At 47.0% G+C, this 24,550-nt stretch overlaps 1 long non-coding RNA gene and 1 other non-coding gene across 2 annotated transcripts in view; one reads left to right on the forward strand and one right to left on the reverse strand.

The window, feature by feature from the left end:
• LOC142559477 (uncharacterized) overlaps positions 1 to 24,550 on the reverse strand; it is a 287,689-nt gene that overhangs the window by 117,885 nt on the left and 145,254 nt on the right. The gene's annotated exons all lie outside the window — the stretch shown is intronic.
• TRNAA-CGC (transfer RNA alanine (anticodon CGC)) lies at positions 8,513 to 8,585 on the forward strand. Its single transcript has one exon. It is a non-coding gene; the product is annotated as a tRNA-Ala (tRNA).

Consider the following 24,550-nt stretch of genomic DNA (forward strand, 5'->3'; position numbering starts at 1 on the left):
GTTAGGTATTTGATGGACTTCTCGTCCAGGTTCCGTAGAGCTTTGTTTGTGATGTTGTCCGGACCCGGAGCCGATCTGCCGTTGAGGGCGTGGAGCGCTTGCCTGATCTCCTTAATCCCGAATTCTGCGTCGAGCTCAGGGTTCTCGGAGCCTTCGTAGTCAGGAGAAGGTGGTGTAGGGCCCGATGCGACTGATAGGTACTTCTGCACGAGTTGAGATAAAATTTCCTTGCTCGAATATTCTCGCTTGGCTGTGTGTAGAGTGCGCGCCAGTGTGTTGCGTTGGTTGGTTTTATTGTTCGTCTCGTTGAGGACATGCTTTAGGAGGTTCCAGGTGCCCCCGTTGCGCATCTGCCCGTCGATGGAGTTACACACCTCATCCCATTGCTGTTTAGAGAGGGCTCTGCAGTGTTCCTCTATAGTTCTGTTGATTTCCGATATCTTTTCTCTGAGCCTGCGGTTGAGCCGTTGTCCTTTCCACCTGGCGAGGAGGGACTGCTTGGCCTCCAGCAGGTGAGCCAGACGGCTGTCCATCTTTTCCACCGGCAGGACGGTACAAACCTCCTTGGTGGTAGCTATGATGTCGTGTCTAACCTGTACAACCCATTGTTCGAGGCTAGGCTTGTCCTCACTCTCCATTCGCTCTTCCCGAATTTTGCGAAATTTGTCAAAGTCTGTGTACTGGAACATGCGCTGTCTCTTCTGCTCGACTTGGAGGTGCGTGGCCAAGATATAATGGTCGCTACCAAAGTCTACCTCGAGGTTCGTCCACTTGACCGCTGCAATACTCCTGACAAAGGTGAGATCCGGTGTCGTGCCACGGCTCGACGAAGTTCCGCATCTGGTTGGGAACGCTGGGTCCGTGACCAGCATCAAGTTTAGGTTTAGAGCCTCACGCCAGAGGTCCTCCCCCTTGTTGGTGTTGTATGGGTAGCCCCAGGTGTGGTACGGCGCGTTGAAGTCACCAGCTATGATCAAAGGGGAGTCGCGCTCTAGTTGCGTGGCCTTGGTGATTAGGGCTTTGAAGCGTTGTTTTGGAGCTTTGGGACTGCTGTAGACATTCAGAATGAATATACTTTCGCGGTTCCTTGGACTAGGGATGATCTCTATCATCATGTATTCGACTTTACTTGCGGTCATCTTAAGGTCGTGAGTGATGTGGGTCAGCTTGTTGCTAACCAGTACGGCGATCCCCCGTCCTTCTTCGTGATTTGCTACGGGCCTGTAGCCAGACAGCGTGACGTTAGATGTTAATGTTTCTTGTAAAATGATAACATTGGGCTTCTCTGCGTGTGAGCGAATATATTGTTGCAGGGGAGCCCTCTTGGCAAGGAAACCCCTGCAATTCCATTGCCACATCTTGAACGAGCTAGTTTGAGTGGCCATCGTATTGCTCTTGAGTTGCTGTGCTAACCTTCGGAGAGCGGATCGCCCCCGAGCTATTACTAGTCGATGCTGTTGCTGGGGGTGTAGGAGTTTTAGGTACCAGCACATGTGCTACAAAGTTTTCTAAGAAGGATTCAATTTTGCTGATCCGCTTAGTGCGCTAGTCCATGGAAGCCATGTTGCTTTGGAAGAGCGACAACTTTTCATTTATCTGCTTAATGCTATCACTGAGAGCGGAGAGCAACTCGCTCTCCGGAGGCTAGACTTTTAAGGCCAACGCGATGGCATGTCAGCAGTGTCAGGCCAAGCCCTTCAGCGACATCACAGGCCCTCTGGAAGGCTCTTAGTTGGTCTTGAAACAATGGGCTTTGAATCCTTCTTTTTCCCCACTGCGTCCATTCTTCAACGAGGTTGGGGAGAGCAGTGGCTTCGACGTAGCGCTGCTAAGCGCGAGATCAAATCCCCGCCAGGACCAAATCCGTTGTCCACGGCGTGCTTCATAATCATATAGTGGTTTTGGCACGTAAGCTCCACCCCAACACCCAAGAAAAAAAAAAGAAATTCAGAAAGGCCACGGAATGACGGGGAAATAAAAACATCTATTCGGCGCAACAGGGGAGGAAAAAATAGATTCGGCAGACTTCACAGACTCAAAGAAAGAAAGAAAGAGAGAGAGAAAGAAAGAGAAACACACACGACCACGCAAAGACAGACACGCAAGGAAGGTAAGGCATCGCAGCACCAAGGCACGTGAGGGTCGCGGCAGCCTGACGATCTTCTCGCACGGCGTCGGTGCTGGCTGCACGTAAACCCCCAGACAGCAGCCAAGACGGTGCTCGTAAAAATAGGGCGCGCAACGATAAAAGTTACAGGACAGCTGCAAAGCAGTTACGACGCAAGGGTGGCGAAGCGGTGAGCCAATAGAAGAAAACTGTGAACGATTTCGTGGGCAAAGGCGTTGCTTCGCTACGGACCTTACCGCCGATCTCCGTACGTTATTTATGCAGGCTCAGAAGTCGTCATGGCAAACGTCAACTACAATGAAATTTCAATCCGTATGAAAAATTATCGCTTATGTCAATGGAGTCTCAATTAAAACTGCCATCGTGCAGAAATTTTACGTTTTGAAATGCTGGCGGACGCGCCACACAAAGATCTTCCTGGCATAGTTGGTGTTCAGTGAAGGATATGTTCAACGCTATATAGACAAAACACAGGAAACAATAACGACAACCAGGGCTCTCTGCGCTACGCGTCCACCTGTGTACTTTGTCCGTCTGGTTATCAATACTGTCCATCCACCTGTCCGCTCTACAACAGCCAGCCGTGGTTACTTAGTGGCTTTGATGTTGCGCTGTTAAGCACGAGGTCGCGGGATCTGAAAATCAGATAGTGGTTCTGGCACGTAAAGCTCCATTCTTTAATTTTAATTCAGCTGTCTAATGCAGCCATCGGTCCATGTAGCCCACTGCCTATCAATCTGCATAACCATCTAACTGTCTTGTGCGTCTACCTAACTAATCTACCTGTCTACTGTACCCCATCCACCTGTCCACTCTGGCTATCTATCTACCCATTCTACCGATATATTACGCCTACCTATAGCTACCTAATCCACCTGTCTTCTCTAGCCATTTGCTTGTAAACTCTAACCGTATGCCTACCTGCTTTTTTTCTGTCTGAGTGCCTGCTCTGTCTGTCTACCTAACTGCGCTATGTATTTGGCGCAAAAGAGAAGATATAAGAAGACAGAATCCAAATCTTGAACGTCGAATCGCACTGTCTACCATTAAATGTATTTTCTCTACTCAAGTTGATGGATGTGGTTTATAACCAGCTATGACAGAATCAGATAAAGCATACGTCATTTCAAATACCTATCAAGCAAATATGCTGCGACGAAACCAACAGTCTATTACATTACCAAGAAGAACAGGCGCTACAGAGGGCTGGAGAACTTATTTCGCCGCTTGCGAGGAAACTTTTCTTTTTCCTGCGTCGGAAAAATGTAGAGAAGGTAGCAGACAACCAAAACACAAAACAAGACACTAATACAGAGTGATGTAGAGCAACACAGTACCTAGCGCACGGGGTAAATACGGGTAACGTATACACACACACACACACACACAAAAAAAAAAATGCAAGACGATACAATCTGAGTCGGAAAGCGAAAGCTCGCAGCGTCCTCTTCCTGGCGCCCACCTTTTCGACCTTTCACCGCTGTCTGTTCCGCTCGCCTGGCAACCTTCGTCGTAGTGTCGCCCAGTGGGACATGAAGCCTCCAACTTTCTTCTTTTTTTCTCTCCTACATGTATGTGTAGTACGCTGTTTGCCATTTACCGGACCTCTGTACGCTGTCGTAGTACCTCGCTCTCAGAGTTCCAACTGCGAACGGTGAGACACCGTACTTCCCTGGACTGCGCACTTCGGTGCGCCCATAGCAATCTTTTCTCATCTCTGTTGTCCCTACTGTGTTCGCCTTGGGGGAGGGGGGGGGGGAGGTTGCGGGGGAGGAGAAAGCCAGACGATTTTTTGCTCTCACGAGCAGACGACATGAACCGCCATGGCGTCGCCTGTGCGTTGCTCCGCCGAAGACACGACCACTGTCCATGTTGACCGCTGCGCCGATAAGGATTCCACTAAAATTGACCTTTCCTATTAAACCACCGGTTTGTTTCTCCAAAAATATGGCCCGGGCGATGCATTCCGCGGTGAATGTCGTAGAATACCTTCTTCCGATTCGTTTACCACAGCAATCTAACACCTCGCTTTGAATAAATCAGAATTATGAGCCACGTGCTGCGAAACCGGAAGAAGTACCTACTTTTATCAGCCCCGAAAAGACCTCTTGCAGAGGCTCCAAATGCCAGTCCAAATGCACGGACTTTTCAGTCTGAAATCTGCGGGCCAGGACGCTATAAATTATACGGCCTGTGGGGCCGAGAGAGCGTTGTTTGGGTATTTGTAAGCCACCATGCAAGATGTACTGAACGAATAATTATATCCAGATAGGTAGAACTTTTGCAGAGTTCGGTTTAATATGACACTTTAAAGCCTTAGTTATATCCTTGTCCACAATAAGTTCAAAGTGGAGAACATCTATGGCGACGTAAATCAAAGATGTTTGATTCTGTTGCCACACGATGGGGTCGCCATCTGCAACAGCTACGTCGAAAGCACGGTGCTTACCGCAGCCTTGACAGATGGCGCCACCGCTGCGTTGCAGTTAATCGGCACGTTTTGCGTTTGTTATTGTTGTTGTTGTTGTTGTGTGTGTGTGTGTGTGTGTGTGTGTGTGTGTGTGTGTGTGTGTGTGTGTGTGTGTGTGTGCGTGTGCGTGTGCGTGTGCGTGTGTGTGTGTGTGTGTGTGTGTGTGTGTGTGTGTGTGTGAAATTCTAAATCCACTGAAAAATGCAAATATGGAAGGAAATCAGCCAGCCATTTAGCTATAAGAATCATGCGCTGCTATTGAAGCAACACACACTGCAATGAATAAATGCGACTCGTTTCGTGAGGAGCATGTTGACGAACGTTCCCCTTCATCGGTTTGCTCAACCGACAACGGTTTATCATCGGTTTCTAAGAAATGCGTCCTCAAGATCTGCGACAACATGCATACCGGGTGAAGCTTGTCAGCAATCTGAGAAAACACAGCGCTCATCGATCAGTGTTAACTGTAACGTTTAATTCTTTTTTTCACCGCAGATTGCGAGGACGTATTTTTCGAAACTGATTCAAAGCTGAATTTTTTTTTTCTAAATGCATGCCAGTTCGCTTATCACTACACGCCTTCAATACCGCAATCGCGACTACTGCCGCAAAGAGGTGAATGAGAAAATTACCAAACCTTGGACATTACTTAATATGACACTGTCATCCATAGCACAATATGCGCCCTCAAGTAATCCAGCTGATGATATAATTAAGCTACCTGCTACGGGAGATGTTTAAGGAGTATGTTTCTGATAAATAAAACCGCCTGACACGGGTATTAAAGAGCTTAAAATCCCATTCAAAGGCATAGTACTTGTCTTCTGGTACGTCAGACTCAACGTTGAGTTCAATTACTAATGACGTTTCCAAATATTTCGCTTGTTGAGGACATTGAACATGTTGAGAACATATATTATTTTTCTCCACTACCTGTATTAGGCACGCTTCAAACTATGTGCGCTCTTCAAACGATTGGAACGCTGTTCAAGCTCACAAAAATCTTAAATTTCCTGTGTCACATTGACCTCAGGCCCTCTCCTTCTTTTAGCTACCCCTCGCCACGTCAACAGTTCGAAGCCAAGAACAGGCGTCCACACTTGCCTGAAAGCATAGTATATATCCGTTCCGATTCCGTTCGCACCGTAGCGATAAGATAAGGAAGAAAGTGAACGGGGAGGGTGGGGGGGGGGGGAGAGGCGGCGTAACCTGCTAGTAACAGACGTCGAGCCACGGATGTGTTTCTAGGACGCGAAGAAATGACTTCATGGAAAACTTCTTCCTGACCTTTCTAGCGAGACGAAGTCGCGTGTTTCGGACATGATGATGAAACGCGCAGTGGCAGACGCCGAGGAAAAAAGAATGATAGAAAAAGGAAAGAGCAAGATAGAGGGGGCACGAAAACAGAAGGCCGACTTTCTCAACGGAAGTCAACAACACTCTTAGCTACCGAAGACCAGCCAGTCAGGGGGCAGCAACTTTCTCTTTCCTCAAACCACAGCGAAACAATCGTACCTCGAGATCGTGAGAGAAAAGGAGGTGGGGGCTCGAAAACAGAAAAAAAAAAAAAACGGCTAGAATAAACTGAGCGCGAACGAAACTAGACAGAGGTTAAGAAATGAGTATGACCAGAAACATCACCGGCCCCACCACCACCACCACCGAGTCGCGTCAAATGAGATGCCGGGCTCAGCGCCCACGTTTACGGGGAAGGGCCATTTGTCCCAGATGCCGGCGCTGTCTGTTGACAACGTCGGGGTCCCCTAGTTCTGTCGCGGTCTCCGCTCCTGTCTTTAAGCCTTCGTTTAACCTTTCTTTTTTTTTGCTTTCTGATTCTTCATTGAAGAAGGACACGGCTTTGTCCCAAAACTTTGTTCGTTGCGACATTGCTTGAGTGTGTAGGAAGAATGCCGGTGCGCCCAGAGAGGCACCATGGAAGAAAAAGAGAAATAGGTAACGTCTAAAAGAAAGCAGCGCCGAGGTCGACGGGAAAGTGCAGTCCACTGGAAGTGACGTCGACGAAAAAAGAACTATGCTCGACTGACACCGAACTTCTTGTTCACAAAACAAAGTGTTCACAAGCAAAGTTGGTCAAAAACAAAGCCCATACGTAGAGCTCTTAGGACCGACTGCAAAAAAAAAAAAAATTGACTCTGGCTACATAGGTCAGAAATGCACACTCGATACATTCGAAGTAATATGGAAAAAACCGGGGGCTTGTAGTCGCCTAGTTCCTTTAAATTAAGTCTTTAAGCATCACCTCCGCGGACGACGCTTGCACCTGGTGGTCAACGCGTATGACGTCAATCCCAGCACGTGACTTCAGAGATTCTTCAGCGCGTCGTGGGCAGCACTAGGCGGGCGACGCCCAATCTCAGAGGTCTTGCTGAGGAACTGCGCGTTCTGAATAGGAGGAGTCAAAATCCATGCTCCAGTGGTGGCGCCCTCAGAGTAAACAGATGCAGGCCTCGAAGGCTGTACTTTTGCTGGCTCCATGCGGCGGCAGCGATTGCGGGAGCCGGAAACACGTCATGGAAGTTGGGTTCTTTGACACCACCTATTATTTCTCACTTCCGACGAGCGTCAGTGGCAGCGGTGTTTTTCGTTTCGGCATCAAAAAACTTTAATCTTGCGAGCCTCCCGTGAGGCATTCACTCGTATTTCAAATGCAAAGTACTGCGCGGTGGATGCTCTATATCCGTACTATCTGAAACAATTGGATTTTCACGACGTACAAAGGGCCGACGCAGCTGATTTTGAAGTGACACCCTGGAAAGAGGCTCGCCCTTCCGCACATTGACATGCAAAGGTATAGAGAAAGTGGCTAGTGTCGACCGAAGGGTGAAGCCCTCACAGCGATAACGAGGTTTAAGCGCTGTGCTTGAACTTCTATCACGGCGTTCTAACTCGACGCGGGTGCGAATATACGCGGGTGCGCCGAAATTTCTGCCACCTTAAAACAGCTTTAACACGTCGTGCGGATCCTGTACTGACATCGCACAGCCGCCACCGCGCCTCCCGTAATGAGCGGCGCCAGTGAAATTAAACTTCCTTCCAGATTGTGAGCACTAATGCAGGGTGCTTCACTTAACTTGAGCCCAAACGTTAAAACTATGCATATGCTGCATAGCTGGACAGAACCGAGGTAACGTTGTTTGCCGTCGCTTGGAGATACTCGGAATATATTTTTTTTTTGAATTCCACCTAATTCGATAATTAGTATTGATCAAACAATCGGCTCCTCAATTATTATGATTGGATGAAAAGTGTCAAGGAGAATATTGTAGAGCAACATGAGAAACTCACGATACAGCTTTCTGTTGCTGAATACCTGGTACATAAATGCGTTTTTCCGACGCTTGGAAGAAGCCTGCGAATGCACGGAAAGTGCCTCGAGCGGCCAGTCCCACTCATACGCCCACACAGTGACCCAAGCTGTCCACTAGCTTGGGTCACTATATTTGTGCCATATCACAAGAAGCGAACAAACGAAGACCCCAAGGACAACATAGGGTAAAATACTCGTACTTACTAACTGAATTAAATAAATGATAAATTAATGCAAGTGAAAGTGGATTAAAGAACAATTAGCCGCAGGTGGGATACGAATCCACGCCTTTGTTTGTCGGCTTGTTATGACATGATTAATAAAATATTGGACACCTCGCTACCACTTCTTTTCGTTCATTACATTACAAAGGTCTCGGATCCAGCCACACTGATGTCTTAAGGTAGCATGTGTCGGTTTATTCACCAATCGCCGTCGCCCGAGAAGATTAGGTATTCGTGACGTCTGCGGCAGAAAGGATGTTCCACATCCGCCACGAAGATTTGTGAGTGATGGCGCTGGCTAACACTCCCAGGGTTAGTTCTAATAGTAAAACATAAATACCACAGGTGTTTGGCAAAACGCCGCCGCGGTGGCTCGGTTGGTAAGAGCACCGCACGCGCAATGCGAAGACGTGGGTTCGCATCCCACCTGCGGCCAATTGCCTTTTCATCCACTTTCATTTCCATTAACTTACCATTTCTTTAGTTCATTCAGTAAGTACAAGTAATTTCCTCTATGTTGCCTGTTTCTTGGCTTCTTATGATATAATTAATAAAAATCGGGTATCTCGGGTCCCTTTCTTCTCGTTCATTACGTATTTGCCAGGCTTTCTACGTGGTGCAAACTTTTGCTGCATTGGCTACGCTCGGATTCATGTATACGTTTGTTCCGAATAATGAACCCGCTTTATCTCTCCGTCTCTTCGTTGTCCTACGTACATGTGCACGTAAACAACTGAGAGCGAAGGGACGGCTTATCTAACAGAAAAAGAGTTAGAATATCTAGAGGAGACGTGGCCCCAACGCCTCTGGAGGACTAAAGAAGCGACAAGATAGCGAGAGTAAGATAGAGATAGACAAAAAAAAAAAAAACGCGACGACGCAGGTGGAAAGGGAGGGCCGACAGACAAGAACGTTCGCTCGGAGAGGGCGCCATTTTTCTCAATTCCGTGTCGGCGAAAGGCGATGCCAGGTGGAATCCCAGAGGAGAGATAAAGCACACTGACGGTGCAACTGAAAGATGAGAGGTAAGGGCGTAAAGTAGAAGAGGCGGAAGGGGGGGGGGGGGCGAGAAAGCAGCTTGCAGCGCGAGGTTTGGCCAAAAAGCTTTGAAGCGCCGCCAATACTGTTGAGGCAATAGCGGGGGAAGTCGGAAAAAAGCGAGCCAAGCCGCATCGCCGAGTAGCACGGATCAGTGCTTGAAGACAAGTGTGACCCGCCACCCGCCGCGGTTGCTCAGTGGCTATGGTGTTAGGCTGCTGAGCACGAGGTCGCGGGATCGAATCCCGGCCACGGCGGCCGCATTTCGATGGCGGCGAAATGCGAAAACACCCGCGTACTTAGATTTAGGTGCACGTTAAAGAACCCCAGGTAGTCGAAATTTCCGGAGTCCTCCACTGCGGCGTGCCTCATAATCAGAAAGTGGTTTTGGCACGTAAAACCCCATAATTTAAAAAAAAAAGTGTGACCCGCCAGTCCCCGAGCCTACATTGTGCAGTGTCATGTTCCGATAATACTGCCCCGTGCAAGAGCGTACGGACCAGGGAGTTCCGAAGTAAAGCAGCCAGTGTAAATTGGAATTAAAGAACCGCACTCCAAACTTGGCAGTGCGGACGTTTCAGCGCACTCGACAGTTTCAGTTTTGCGTGTACGAATTAGATAAAAATCAGACCTGCGGTCCGTAGGGATGCACATAAGAGCAGGCGCTGCATAGCATTCCGGCACATTTGAGCGGTCCTTTCAAAGCGCTCAAGCCGAGCTAGAGATGTTGTGTCAGGAGGCCACTAATGCCATGTGCGAGCATAAGCGAGCTTTCAGTTGCGACAATGAAGTGCTCTCAGTGTTACCAGACCGGGTTACCTTATATTACAGATTTAAAGCGGTTCTCAATCAGCTAGATAGAACACCGTTCACCTTGAAGAAGATCTTGGGACCATGGCCTCGCATATCGCAGCCACAAAAGGCCACAAAAACTCTGCTGCGATATTTGAAGGCTCCTGGATTGAGTCAGCGTCTGTGATCCGGACTGAGTGACCGAACGATATACCCAGTAGACTTTCTCTTCTTCTTTTAATCTTTCCGTCCCCTTTTCCCTTTCCCCAGTGTAGGGTAGCCAACCGGGCTCAGTCCTGGTCAACCTCCCTACCTTTCCTTTATCATTTGCTCTCTCTCCATGAAACGACCAGCCGCGTGTGACATTAGAAATCGGTATCTTGCTACGCCGTCACCGTCACAGCTCCGACACTGATTTGTTTTATCTGTGGTTCGTGCCGACCTTATGGGAACGTGGGCGCCAATGTAGGCAAAAGGAACATACGTAGACACTACAGAGCATTACCTGTTGCCCCTTCCTACGCTCACACCTACAGTTACGAGACCGAGTCGGTTTAGCAGAGCATTCGTCGAACGTTGAGAAATGCGAGGGCAACTGGAGGCGTATTCAGAGAATAAATTTACAGACGCAATAAATATGTGTCTCAACTTTCTGTTAGGCTCTGCTGCAAAACCAGCTGCGTCAGGAAGCCAGAGGTTGGACGTACGCACCACTCACTATGGAGAGAGAGAGAGAGAGAGAGAGAGAGAGAGAGAGAGAGAGAGAGAGAGAGAGAGAGAGAGAGAGGCAAAGGAAAGACAGGGAGGTTAACCCGATATTATCTCCGGTTGGCTACCCTGTACTGTGGGAGGGGCATGGTTCACTATACACCCTGCAAATATTTAAGGTACTAAATTGCATCGCTGCTCTTCGCCCCTTCCGCGAGCGACAACGTCAATACTTTCTGCATCCCTAATATTACGACTGTCACGCAATTTAACCACTGTAAACGTCTGCGTCACGTCACATTGGCGTTCCTCCCCGTCATTTATAACTTAAAAGACACCAGACCTTAGACACAGTGCATGTTACGACGCGTAGAAAGTTGGAACGCGAGGTGTCACGAATGCAAGAACGCACACACCCACCTGAGTCACTCGACGGCGAAAGTTGGAGAAAGTGAAAAAAACAAAAAACAAAAGGTGAGAAGGTGAGTTACAAAACGTGCGCTTCTAACGTATGTTTGACAAGGGCGGAGGAACCTGTGCTCGTCTCGTCTCCTTCCAGTCTCTGTGGTCTTGTCGTATTAACCTGCAGAAAATGTGCCTCATGTGAGCCGCACCAAGCTATGTTGCTTATCATATATTCACAAGCGAACACTGAAAGAGAAAGAGAGAGAGAGAGAGAGAGAGAGAGATAGAGAGAGACAGAGAGAGATAGAGAGAGAGAGAGAGAGAGAGAGAGAGAGAGAGAGAGAGAGATAGAGAGAGAGAGAGAGAGAGATTCGCGTTCCCCTGCGGCCTGTGCGACGAAGCACACACCAAAAATTGAACGGCGATTACCCGTCGTAGTAAACTGCAGCCGCAAATTTTCGTATTCCGAGCACGCCGCGAACCTTCACAAGATTTCTCTCGTTCAGTGCTGCGCACATGGCGATAATAGCCACTGCTGACTTTCAGGCGCCATTAGCAATAAAATGTTAAAAACCGGCCTTTCTGAACAAATACGCGATACTTAGCGCAGTTTATAAGTACTGAGTCTATTTGATTTATTCAGTATTTAACACAACTTGGCGTATTAATCATACTCAAAATAAGACGGGTAATAAGAGAGCGCGGCACAAATGGTAAAGAGGGCAGCGATCCTGGATACTTCAACTAAGCTAACGCGTAATGATAGAACAAAAAAAAAGTGCGCCGGATGAAATGGGCACAAGTAGAATGGCTGCTGCGGCGCATAATTCGAATTAACTCAGACCTATACCATTCGCTATATCCGGAGGCAAAACAGTACTTCAGAGACCCAGACGCAGATTATCAGAGGCCAGATAGCTCGATTAGCGGACAAAGTCATGTTTATTTCGTACAACATGGACTTTTTCTAACGCTTTTCCCCAAAGTTCAAGATAGAACGGGCTTTAAACACACTTGAATCGGTTATGTTTCGGTGTGGTGTACACATTAGCAGGGAAGAAGTTTGGGCGTATTGGTGGGATACTGTGTTCTGCTTGTCCCTGCGTCATTTTTTGCGCTATGTATCCCAGTCTGAGTGGTGTACACAATCAACCCATTTTTTTTTTCTTCGCATACGCAAAATACCCTTTTCAGATTGCGTACACTGCGGCACATCCCGGAAGCCTCTGTAAATCTCATCCTCGTCGAATGTCCACATTTGAACTAACATCAGGCGGCACTTCATGATAATTTTGAAGCCTTTGATAGACGTCTTTCATCTGCACGAAAATTGTTCGAGGCAGTGGTCCTGTCCATAATACAAAGAGAAGCTATAAAAAGCACTGCGCGATTTTCTTGAGGACAGTGATCTCGTCAGATGTTTATGAAAAGTGATATTCAAGTGACATAAATTATGCCTTGCAAGAACGCCGTGATGACTTTGTCGTGCCATTTCGCATTTCGCGTGCATTGGTGCGCTTTTTAATATATTAAGCTTCTTTATTATTACTATTAATCTGTCGAGTTTATCGCGCCACAGACTTCGTGTACACTCTGCTTTGAACTTATGTACACTCATAGCATTTACTCATGAGCGGAGTAATTGTGCTTGTCACGGGTGATACGCTGACTCTGTATTAGACAAGACCTTTGTATATTAATAGTGCATTTACGGAGTTTCGCTCTGCGATAGCGAATCTTTTGTTTACTATGCTTCTTTTATTTGTAGTGTTGTCTTGTATAGTTTTTCTTAATGTGTATGTGTATTAGCTACGATCTTGTAACAGCGGGCACAACAGTAGCCAAACTTCCCAAACAAACAAGCAACAAGCGGAATGACTATCCAATCAAGTATGGCTGAAAATTTAAAAAATACATTAAATTATGGGGTTTTACGTGCCAAAACCACTTTCTGATTATGAGGCACGCCGTAGTGGAGGAATTCGGAAATTTTGACCATCTGCGGCTGTTTAACGTGCACCTAAATCTAAGCACACGGGTGTTTTCGCATTTCGCCCCCCCCCCTTCCCATCAAAATGCGGCCCCCGTGGCCGGGATTCGATCCCGCAACCTCGTGTATGGCTGAAAATTATGAAAACCTGTCAGACGAGTTGATACGGCAAGCGAGATATCGAGAGTTTAGAAAAACGCGATGATAGCAGTGCTCAGACAAAATGAGACAGACAGCAGACGGGCCGACAGACAGACATGCAATAGGAAAATGCGAGCGAGCGATAGAGAGAGAGGGGGGGGAAGGGGCGAAACGAAGAAATTGAGGACGCGTTCACACAGTCAGAGTGGTTCGCAAAGGCCAGTCGTCCTTAGACATCCTAAAAGTGCCTTCGCTGCTTTGTGGGTAGACGAACGTTGGGGGGACACGTTGCCATGACGCCTAAAATGACACAGTGACCGATTGTGCCAATGCATATGATAGCGCTTGTCTTTTTAAACCGAACCGAGGTTAAGTGCCGCAAGAAGTGCTCGACGTTCCCTTCGCGGCCGCAGACATCGCATGCAGCACCGTCAGTCATTCCAATAACTGTTTCATCCCGAGGCATCTCTACCCACAGCCGACGCAGAAGGGGCGCCTCGCGTAAACTTTGTACCACAATTATGCGTTGTAATAAAGTGAGCTAGCACAAGACGCTTGGATCATTGTCACGTTGGGAACACCTAAATGCCAGTCCAGAAGTAAAGGCGGAAAGAAGGAGTAAACGATGGAGAAACAAAACTGAGTAAAAAAAAAAAAGCAAGAGGAACACTGACAGTGAGAAGGCCGATGAAGCCAGCGCAAGCAAATCGACGTCACCCGCACAGTCGATGTCACGGGAAATCAGCACAGACGTGCTGTGATCCCCGGGGAACGGAAATCAAGAAAACCGGAAGAGTCGGGCAATACGTACAATACCATAGGGTCATCATCGTTCACGCCCTATGGCTAAACAAGCCGCTGACCGCCGGGCAGATCGAGGGTCGGCCACGTGAACAGCGTCGCGCGGTTGACCTGCCCCAAGAAGCGAAATAAAAAAGACCCGAAGCTTACGACATAACTTGACATCATCCCAAGAGGCTGTCACATCGGCATCATTATGGCTGCCGACGACAGCCTGGATATCGAAAAGAAAAAGTGGTGGTGCGGGGTGTGTGGGGGTGGGGAAGGAAAGGGTGCATAGTTGCGGTGTATGGAATGGGAGTCGCTTATAAAAGACAAGCAAATGTACTACACTTCCTTCTGCTCGAATCAAGGAGGTTTTCTCGGCTCGAATTCGCGACTAAAAACATAGTGCGTCAGACATGTTAGGGAACGCATTAATGTGCGTCACTTCGTAAAGAATGACATGATTAGGGCGCATATACGGAAATCCCAGGGGCTTCTATTCTGAACACCGTCACATTCCTCCAAATTGTCGAGTTAGCCCTCTTTTCAGCTCTGATTGGCCTAAGAGGATGCCACGGCCTTTCTGATTGGTTGAAAATGCCGCCATCACGGAGTTGAGAATGTCCTGTATGGCGTCCCTGGTCCAATTTACCACCGAAATATCAAAGCCTCAAACGCCAAGATTTAGACAAATCCACGTACTAACTACCATTCTCATGGTAGTAAAACGACTGCAGCGCCAGCGTTCCCTCCAGTAATTTTTGGTAGGAAGCTCTACGGAGTGGTACAGGCCGACGCCTCAATAAGACTACCGTATACGCACCTTGCACGAGCTCGTAACCTGTAGATACTGAAGCTGCAGCAGCTACCGCTACGCGACGCTAGCACATCCTGAAGCTCAGTCACGCTGCATACAAGCGCAATTCACACTGAAAGCGACAATATGATTGATTGATTGATTGATTGATTGATTGATTGATTGATTGATTGATTGATTGATTGATTGATTGATTGATTGATTGAAATGTAAGTATAGAGGTCTTTGTGCATTTCGTCGTCATCAAAATGAGGCCTCTCGCTATGGAGAACCCAACCGGCGACCTAGTGTTAAGCATCAGAAAGGCATAGCCGCTGCCCCACCGCGCACGTCTAATACAATCATTACAAAAAAGATGACGCAAATTCTACGGGACAGATAAGGAAAGCATTCCTAACTACTGGGCTGCGTGTGAAAATGATTAAGCGGTGAGAAATCACGCTCTGCAGGATCACCTGTCACAAATGAGACCGACACTTTCGAAATAAGAACGCAAAGCGCAAACAGCCGCAATGCAGACAGGCTCATCTCCTACCAACTAGTTAACGAATACACTTAAGAAAAAAACTGCGGCAGACCCCATCTCGCCTCGCGGTGACTGTCGACGGTAATGCGTTAGCATTGAATCAATATTGCGACACAACGTATTGCCAGCGCCGAAAACGAGTCAGGTATGAGACGCGTACTGCAGCGGGATTCCTCTTTCGCGCTTCCCTAGGAACGCTCGGCGCCATCAAGCGCCGCCGCCGTCGGGATGATTCTGCGTGGCCTTCGAAATGCGTGGCGCTCAAATGCGTGCCGACGCGGAGGAACGCGTCTTGGGGCAAGTAGGCACGTCTCTCGGGCTTCTTTCTTGAGACGTCGCGCCATCTGGTGGCACTGCCGAGAAATTCGCGCTTGGCCTCCGAGACTAGAGACGTGGCACGCCGGTCCGTGCGAACGCTAATTCTTCCCTCGCTTGCCGCACACTCAGCGATACATGCTCGGTGACCCAAGCTGCCTAAAAGTTTACTAAAAAGAGGCACACGCCTAGCGCATTCATGGCGCAGCTCGCTAAAGGCGTTGGCGAGAAAGGTGCCCATTGAAAACGTGGCACGCACTTAGTGCATTTGTTGCGCAGCGTGCAAATCCGTTGGGTTGCAATCCTTGAGGCGTGGGTTCGGTTCAGCCCAGCATCGGAGAAATTCATAGGATCTTTTTTTTTTTTTGGGGGGGGGGGGTCACTGTAGGGCGGCGTACTCTCAGTGGCACATACCCAGTTCTCGAAGTCGGCGTCGAAGAGTTTCTTCGTACCACAGTGCTTATCCAGTATCGCGTCTACAGCGGCGCGTGTTGGTGTGAAAGAAGTTCGCTCAGCGGCATCTATGTACACGTTAGCACAACTCAGTTCCCCAAGTTGATCTGATGGTTAGTTTCGAACCACGTTACCTCAGAATAGCAGCCCGATGTGCTAACCATTCGACCAAGGACCACGCAGTGACGCAGACAGACAGACAGACAGACAGACAGACAGACAGACAGACAGACAGACAGACAGACAGACAGACAGACAGACAGACAGACAGACAGACAGACAGACAGACAGACAGACAGACAGACAGACAGACAGACAGACAGACAGACCTTGGAATGAGCGTGGAGTGCCTGAGCAATGCGAACGCCTTTTTTAAAAAGAATTATGTGTTCAAAAAATGGAGTGCACTCCGTCACGCATATGGTCGCCAACAGAGAAATTGAACTATTCCTAGAACCCATCTTAAAGGGTGGTGAAAGCAACAAGTGCTTTAAACACAAAACCGCACTTGCTTTCGCCCTAACGAAAAAGGATGCGCCCCACAAGCTTACGCTGAAAGAGCCTCCAAAGTGAACGTAAGAAAGATGAGGGTTCAACCATAGACACCGCGTCAAGGACCCGACACATATTGCTCAAATTTTATCTCCAAAGTTGGAAGGAAAAGTTTTCTTTCAGGACAACAAGAGAAACCAAGAGATACGTTACAAAACGGCTAGGCTGAACCAACGTAGAGAGTAGATAAAAAGAAAATACTAGGTCAGAGAAACATATGCCCTCGTATGTCATACACATTGCAAGATGACTCCATCGTATAGACATATCCTGTGAAAGGAGTTCATGCATATCGTCTGAACTTTGATCTCCAACGTTGGCGGAGAAGCTCACTTTTCTTCCCGGTCAAATAGTAAAGCAAAGAAAAAAAAACACGATAAACACGAAAAACGCGCAACGTCTCTCAGGGAAAAGATGTTACACGTTGAAAGGAAGGCGGCAACTTAGGTCGTACGTCTGCTAAACTCCCCCGCTTTCTCGTTTTAGCCATTTCAGAGATCGCACGTGTTTCGCAAGCTGCTGCCTGTGTCGGCGCACGAATAAAAGCAGCAATACTGACGTAACCCATCTTCAGTTCTTCAATTGTTGAAATCGACGCCTTCGTCTCACTGCAAGTTCCGAAGAAAACTGACCTTGCTTTACCGCATTTAAGCATTCGAGATGTTCGCCTCGTTCTCTTTCTGTTATTCAGAATTTAGTCAATGTGGCAACAAACAAGCAAGTTCATCATAAGTCTTGTTGTTATCTCAGATTGCGAAAGGTTCTATAAATTATTCACTTGTAATTGTTACCTAATGCCGACTTTGTTTAACATTCGAATGGTATATCAGCTAATCGCCGATTTTTATTCATTCTCTTCCCCCAAAAAAGCTAAAAAGTGATATCTATCTATCTATCTATCTATCTATATATATATATATATATATATATATATATATATATATATATATATATATATATATATATATATATATGTATATATATATATATATATATATATATCAACTAATCAAATCTGTGTAAGAAACTATCCATTTAGATATACATATATACACCACGACGCCCAGCTACCTATCAATCGGTCCACCTACATATCGAAATATCTCAATGCTGAACTAATGGTGCGCGGAAAGTGCCCCCAAATTTAGCAGCGGGTTGGGAGGGAGGTCTTGCGCATTCTGGAGATGAAAAGTGACGAGGTAAGCACCAAGCGCGGCCCTCAAGCCTATGGTGAGTGAGCGAGGCCCACTCGGGAGTGGCGAGTCCTCTTCACTGCCGGCTTAGACCGCGCGAAAGCCTCGGCCCTTCCAAGCCCATCACAATTAGCGTGCAGCAAAAGCTGCACCTCGCGTGACGCACCGGACGCGTGAGCGGCGTTTCGGCTCCGCTCCCGGCACCTGACTGCGGAAGCTGAAAAGCAAGCGAGAACCGGGTGTCGCGACTTTTCGGCGATCGGATCCTTTAGGCACGCTACACCGCCCACCCCGAAGCTAGACGTTGGCCCCGGATTCTATTCTGGGCACGCCAGGTCATTAGGGCCAGAAAGGAAACACTAATGTCGCACTCACCATCGTTGCCGCAAAACGGGTTCAAGAAAGCTAACCGAAGAGGCCGTCGATGGCCAGCTAGGAAGCAGTTACCGATCACAGAGCACTCCAAAAAGGCAAGAAAGAGAAAAAAAAAAAGCCGGGTGAGCTGCGATGATTGCTTCCTTGCTTGATTGATTGATTAATTAATTGATTGATTGATATTCAATGTTCTGCAGCACGGAAGGGCTATCGCAGGAGCACGGAGTATGAGATACAAAGATTGGAAAAGAGTGAGATACAATGAAAAAAATGACTGGTTAACAACAACTAAAGAAAGGAATTCAGCAGGCGATAAAATATGACCGGTTAAAGCGTTCCAGTGTTCCGTCGCGTAGCTAAAATAAGAACTGTAGGTAGGTAGACAAATAAACTTTATAAAACGAATACTCGGAATAATCGCTAATGGTCGGGGCCCGAAGTACGGGGCTCCACTGGCTCTTGCCATCTTCTCAGCTCTCTGGATCAGCTCGAGCTGGTTGTCGAGGGCCGAGCTGGACAGCAGTGCCTCCCACTGCTCCCTCGTGGTGTATTTGCATTCCGCACCCATCGCAACGCGGTCACCGCAGTAGGGAATCGAACCCACGACCTCGTGCTCAACAGCACAATGCTGCACTGAGCCCTCATGCTGGTTGCTGGTGCATAGCTACTCAGTGTAAATAAAAAAATAAACAAATAAATAAATACATAAATGAGTAAATCGCAACGACAGATGGGCCGACCTGTCGAGGTCTTGTTTGTCATGGTGATGGTGAATTGAGATTTTTATTATTTTCATTAGTATTATTAGTATTTGATGAATTATAGGCTCATTAGCTTGCCTGTAGTATTGTATAAGAAATTCACCAAGATATTCTCCAAGAGAATCAGGCCAACTCTCGACTTGAATTAACCAAGAGAACAGGCAGGCGCCAGGAGGGGATATTGTACAAGGGATCACATCCATGTCATAAATCAGGTTATTGAGAAATCTCCGGAGTACAGTCAACCTCTATGTATGGGTTTGCTCGATTTATAACAAGGCATTTGATTCGGTTGAGATACCAGCAGTCATAAAGGCATTGCGTAACCAAGGAGTACAGGAGGCATACGTGAAATCTCGAAAAATATCCACAAAAAACCCACAGCTACCTTGGTTCTCCAGAAGTAAAGTTGAAAATGACCGATCAAGGAAGGGGTCAGGCCAGGGTACACAATCTCTCCAATGGTATTCACTGCATGTTTAGAAGTATTCACGCTATGAGATTGGGAAGGCTTAGGAGTGAGGATCGACGGCGAATATCTCATCAACCTTCGGTTTGCAGATAACATTGTGCCGTTCAGAAACACTGGGAACGAATGACAACAAATGATTGAGGACCTTAACCGAGAAAGTCCAAGAGTGGAGTTAAATATTAAAATGCAGAAGAAAAAGATAATGCTTAATAGCCTGGCAAGGGTATAAGAATTCAGGATCGCCAGTTAGCCTCTGCAGTCTGTGAATGAGAACGTTTACCTAGGTCAATTACTCCCAGGGGGACCCTGATTACGAGAAGAAAATTTTACAGAGAATAATAATTGGTTGGAGTGCACACGGTTTAAGCATTACGAAATCCTGACTCTAAGCTTACCACTGCTGTTCAAAAGAAATGTGTAAAATCATTGCATTCTACCGGTGGTGTCATATGGAGCACGAACTTGGAGGTTAACAAAGATGCTCGAGAACAAGTTAAGAACCCTGCAAAGACGGACAGAACGAAAAACGAAAGGTTAAGCGTAACGTTAAGAGACAGCATTCTAGTTGACATTTAGAGAAAAAAGGGGAGCTAGGCAGGCCATCTAATGCGTAGGGTAGATAACCGCTGGACCATTAGAATTCTAAAATTGGTTCCAAGGGGAGGGAAGCGCAGTCGAGGACGATGGAAAATTAGGAAGTGTGATGAAATTCGAAAATTTGCAGGCGCAAGTATGGAATCAGCTAGCGCAAGACAAAGGTAATTGTATATCGCAGACAGAGGCCTTCGTCCTGACACTGGACATAAAGATAGACTGACGATAATAATGATGATAATAACAGATTTGTGAGTCATGCAAATATAGAGTTATAGCTTAATCAAATGTTATTTGTGAGTGATAATGCAGTGATTCATGGCTCATAGAGTTACGAATGATTGATGGATGTATAAAGCTATACACAATAAACTTATGAGTCATCAGTTATTATAGTGATAGGGTTATCAGTGATACAATAATAAAGTATAATGCCTCACATAAGTTCGTCATGAGTTACGAGTGATATAGCTATACCGTATCGTACGTCCCAGCTAATGCTAGCAAAGCTGTTAAAAAAGAATTGAAAAATTCAATGACACGATACTCCCTAATGGGAAATTTTACCGCGGCTCTATAAGTGTTTTTATTTCGCGATATGTTGCAAACACGTTGCAAACGGAACGGTGTGTGGCGCGACGGCCTCGCTGATCGTGACGCGTGGGCGCGATTCACAGCAGCCGCCGCAGACAGACCTCCAATAACGCAGCGCTTTGTTTCCATACAGGCAACACGCGCTACTCTGGCGCCATCTGGTAGCCATCGTCGCCGCAAAACCCGTCGCGCGCGGCACTACGATTTTCCTCAAACGCTTTAGTCATGCTCTCTTCCTCCGCTTTCCGCCTCATGGTTCCGCCGCACCCTCCTCCTGCGCTTTCCTCCTCGCGCTCTCTTCGCCACCCCCGTCTTTCATTTCCCGCTGCGCTCGCCCGCCGAGCGGCGGCATCGACTGCGTGGAGCTTCCTCTACCCTTTGCGGCGACTGCGGCGCGATCGAGACACTCCAGCATCTGCTATGTGAGTGCCTCAACTTTTCGCTCGCGCGCGCGTCTCTTGCCCGTGTTTACCGTAGGCACGGCCTGCCGTGCGACACCGTGACTGAAGTCCTGCACCCCTCGGGCTGTCCTTCACGACACAGGACACTACTACGTGCGCTCCTGACATTCGCCGAGGCTGTCGGTCTCGCCGACCGCCTTTAGCTCCATCACATTTCCGCGGCGTGCTGCTGTTTCTGCTGCTCTTTCTTTCCTTCTACTTTCATTCCCTACCCCCTGTGCAGCGCGGTTGAGGTGTCCTCTGTTGAGAGACAGTTACTGCGCTGCACTTTACCCCAACCTTTCCTTCCTATCAACAAGAATCTCCTCTCTCTCTCTCCCGCTGCGCTCCGCGTTCGGTCTCATCTTTCGCTGTGCTGGTTCGCTCGGTTACGAGGTACGACACCGACGCTCGCCGCAGGAACGGGCGCCCAAGAGCTGCGCTCTAAAAGACGCGATGCAACATACAATTACAAAGCATAGGGTGTCTATTCGTAACAGGTCTGACGACTGAACACCGCGTAGGCCTTATAATCGTATTTTGCACCACGTTTTTCTTCCTTCCTTTTCCTTACGACAGCTCGGCTAAAGTTAGCTGGGACACCTCATAGAGTGATGGCTTCAAGTGTATTTAATTCGACCACATCTGGCGGGACAATGTTTCACTGGCAACTAGGTGCGGCGGCGGCAGAAGTAGAGAGGTATTCGGAAATTTTCCCACCGCTATAGGGAATATCTTGTTTTGAGTATATCCGCGCCGTAAGAACCACATAGAAACCGCGCTGGCAGCTTCTTTGACACCCGTTGCGGCTTGTCGAAACAAGGGTTCCCAGCTGTCCCATCTCGTGCGGCGCACAACGACACGATCGAGATTAATGGTCCGTCCCGAAGCCGAGTTGTGGCACGGCCGCGGAACGAAACAAAACGTTACGCGATGCCTCCGATTTTTCATCGTTACGTTCGTCCGTCGTCGACGGTGTTTTCGCGTGGCTAGCGTCGCGCCGCTGTTATGAAGGACAGAGGGCCATTAATAAGCGTTTACAATAAGCTTTCTTTGTCCGGACGGCATATTTCACGAGTCTGCAGTTTCCCGATATGAATTGTCACTCTCGCAAACGGCGAACAAGCCAAGGCGTACTTCCGCAATTTATTCGAACGGGGATGTGCAGAAACAGGTTGGCTATAAATAATGGCCCGGAGCCAGGATCCGGTTACCAATCGAAGTCCGGGAAGAAAGTCGAGCAACAAGAAAGGCAAAATGAAGTAACAATCTACATTCATTACATGGCAATACCACGCGTTTCCATCAAGCCGCCTTGGAAACACATTCAGCTTGAATAATTGTAGCAGTCACCCACGTATCAATTACGCTGAGCTTGAAAGAAAAAAAAAGAAATCGTGATTTATGCTCTGGATGTTGAACTGGCTAATGAAAGAAGACCCTTACTCACACAACTCAATACGTCGTCACGCTTTTTGCACTGGGTGTTTATGATGGACCTTGCTTAGAAGTTGCCAACTAGCAACTATCAATGCAGAAGATAAACCAGATAGGAGCATTAAGAGGAAGCTTTAGCTCCTGCCCAACTACGACACGGCTTATTCAAATACAAGTAAAACGCAAAAAACGCTTTTGCGAAATAGCCCATGGACCGATTTTAATAAAATTTGTTGAATTTGAGAAAGAAAGTTAAGTTATACTGACTGTTGCAAGGATAATTTCGATTTATGGCCTGAATTTTCTGAAAAGCATTTTCAAAACATCGAAAGTTCGAAAACATATTGACGCAAGAAGATTATAAATTAATAGCTCTGCATCAAGAACAGATATAGCTGTTCTGTAAACGGTATCCATTAGATCATTCAAAGCGGACAAATGCGATACGTCAATTTTTATCTTACGTGAATTCGTTCCGTTGTGTATAAGAGTTCTGCAAAAGCAGTATTTCCCTATCACTGAATTTCTTTATTCATGTGTAACATTCCATTTTTTTCGCTTTATATGTACTATCAGATGGAATTCACAGAATTGTGATATCAGTTTTCATTACCGAGTTACAGAGTTGTAAACTTGATAGTTTCGTTTTCTGAAAATTTTCCATTTTTGTGATATCTTATAAAAAAGTGACATTCTAAATCAAAAATTCGAAGCCAGCAGTCACAGCATTAAGTTTCTTCTTTTAACTGCAACAAGCCTCGTCAAATTTGGTACAGTGGTTGCTGAGAAAAACGAATTCTCCTTTTACATGTATTTAGGTAGCAGCAACCCATCTAAAGCTTCCTCTTAAAAATTGTTTTAGTAGCCCGTAGAGCTAAATATTCGTTTCCCTATAACAGAGGCAAACGCGGCTCAATTTAGAAGAACGTATATGTGGGCACGGAAACCTAGCTTCGCTTTCGCGTAAATATTTTCTACCACTGGGGTTTTTCTTTTAATATATGTAGTTTTTCTTTCCTTTTTTTAAAATATTAAACGTGTTTCTCCCTCACTCTCTCTTTCATGGGAGTAATAAAATATGTGTCGAAGATTTTCCGTAGACAAATGCTGCGATCAGCGTTTTATTTCTAACAATTTCAATATTATAACATTTAGGGTTTTGCAATGAAAGCTTCACACTTTAACGCTCCACCCGCCGTGCTGGCATGGTGGCTTTAGCATGGCACAGTTAAGCACGAGGTCACAGGATCGAATCCCTGCCGGGGCGCCCCCATTTGCATTAATCAAAATGCAACGCCCGCGCACCGTTCATGTTAACGGATGGTGCGTATATATATATATATATATATATATATATATATATATATATATATATATATATATATATATATATATACACCAATTTATTTTCGTGAGAATTGCGCATACCCCGCGACACGAAAAATGAACTGCGTAGTACTGGCATTTAAAGTTCGCACTATTTACACCCTTTAGTATTTCCCTCTTGTTTAGAACTTTGCTTTTAGATGCAATTTTGGGGCATGAGCATTTTTTTTAACACGCTCACCCCGCCTTCTTAGACCTTGTAGAAAGAACGACGGTGACAATTACATCGACAACAATGACAACGTCAACAACAGTAAATAAAGACGAGTATACAAAACCAATACTTTTTTTCTATCACTCTTTTTAATTCGCTGCTGAAGAATTAGATATTACGGAATAGCCGTTTCTAAAAACGACTGAGTGGACAAGGAGCGTGACTTTCTTTCTATGGGGTTCTCGTGTGTAAACAACGCTCTAATTAATAGGCAAGCCGTAGTGGGGGGACTCCGGATTAATTTTGACAGCGTGCGGTGCTTTAAGGTGCACCCAATGCACGGTACACGGGCGTTCTCGCATTTCGCCCCCATCGAAAGGCGGACGCCGCGGCTGGGATTCGATCCCGCGACCTCGTGCATAGCGGCGCAAGGCCACAGTCGCTAAGCCACCATGACGCGTTGCAGCACGG

The sequence above is a fragment of the Dermacentor variabilis genome, chromosome 10 (assembly GCF_050947875.1).
Source record: "Dermacentor variabilis isolate Ectoservices chromosome 10, ASM5094787v1, whole genome shotgun sequence".
Taxonomy (NCBI): Eukaryota; Metazoa; Arthropoda; class Arachnida; order Ixodida; family Ixodidae; genus Dermacentor; species Dermacentor variabilis.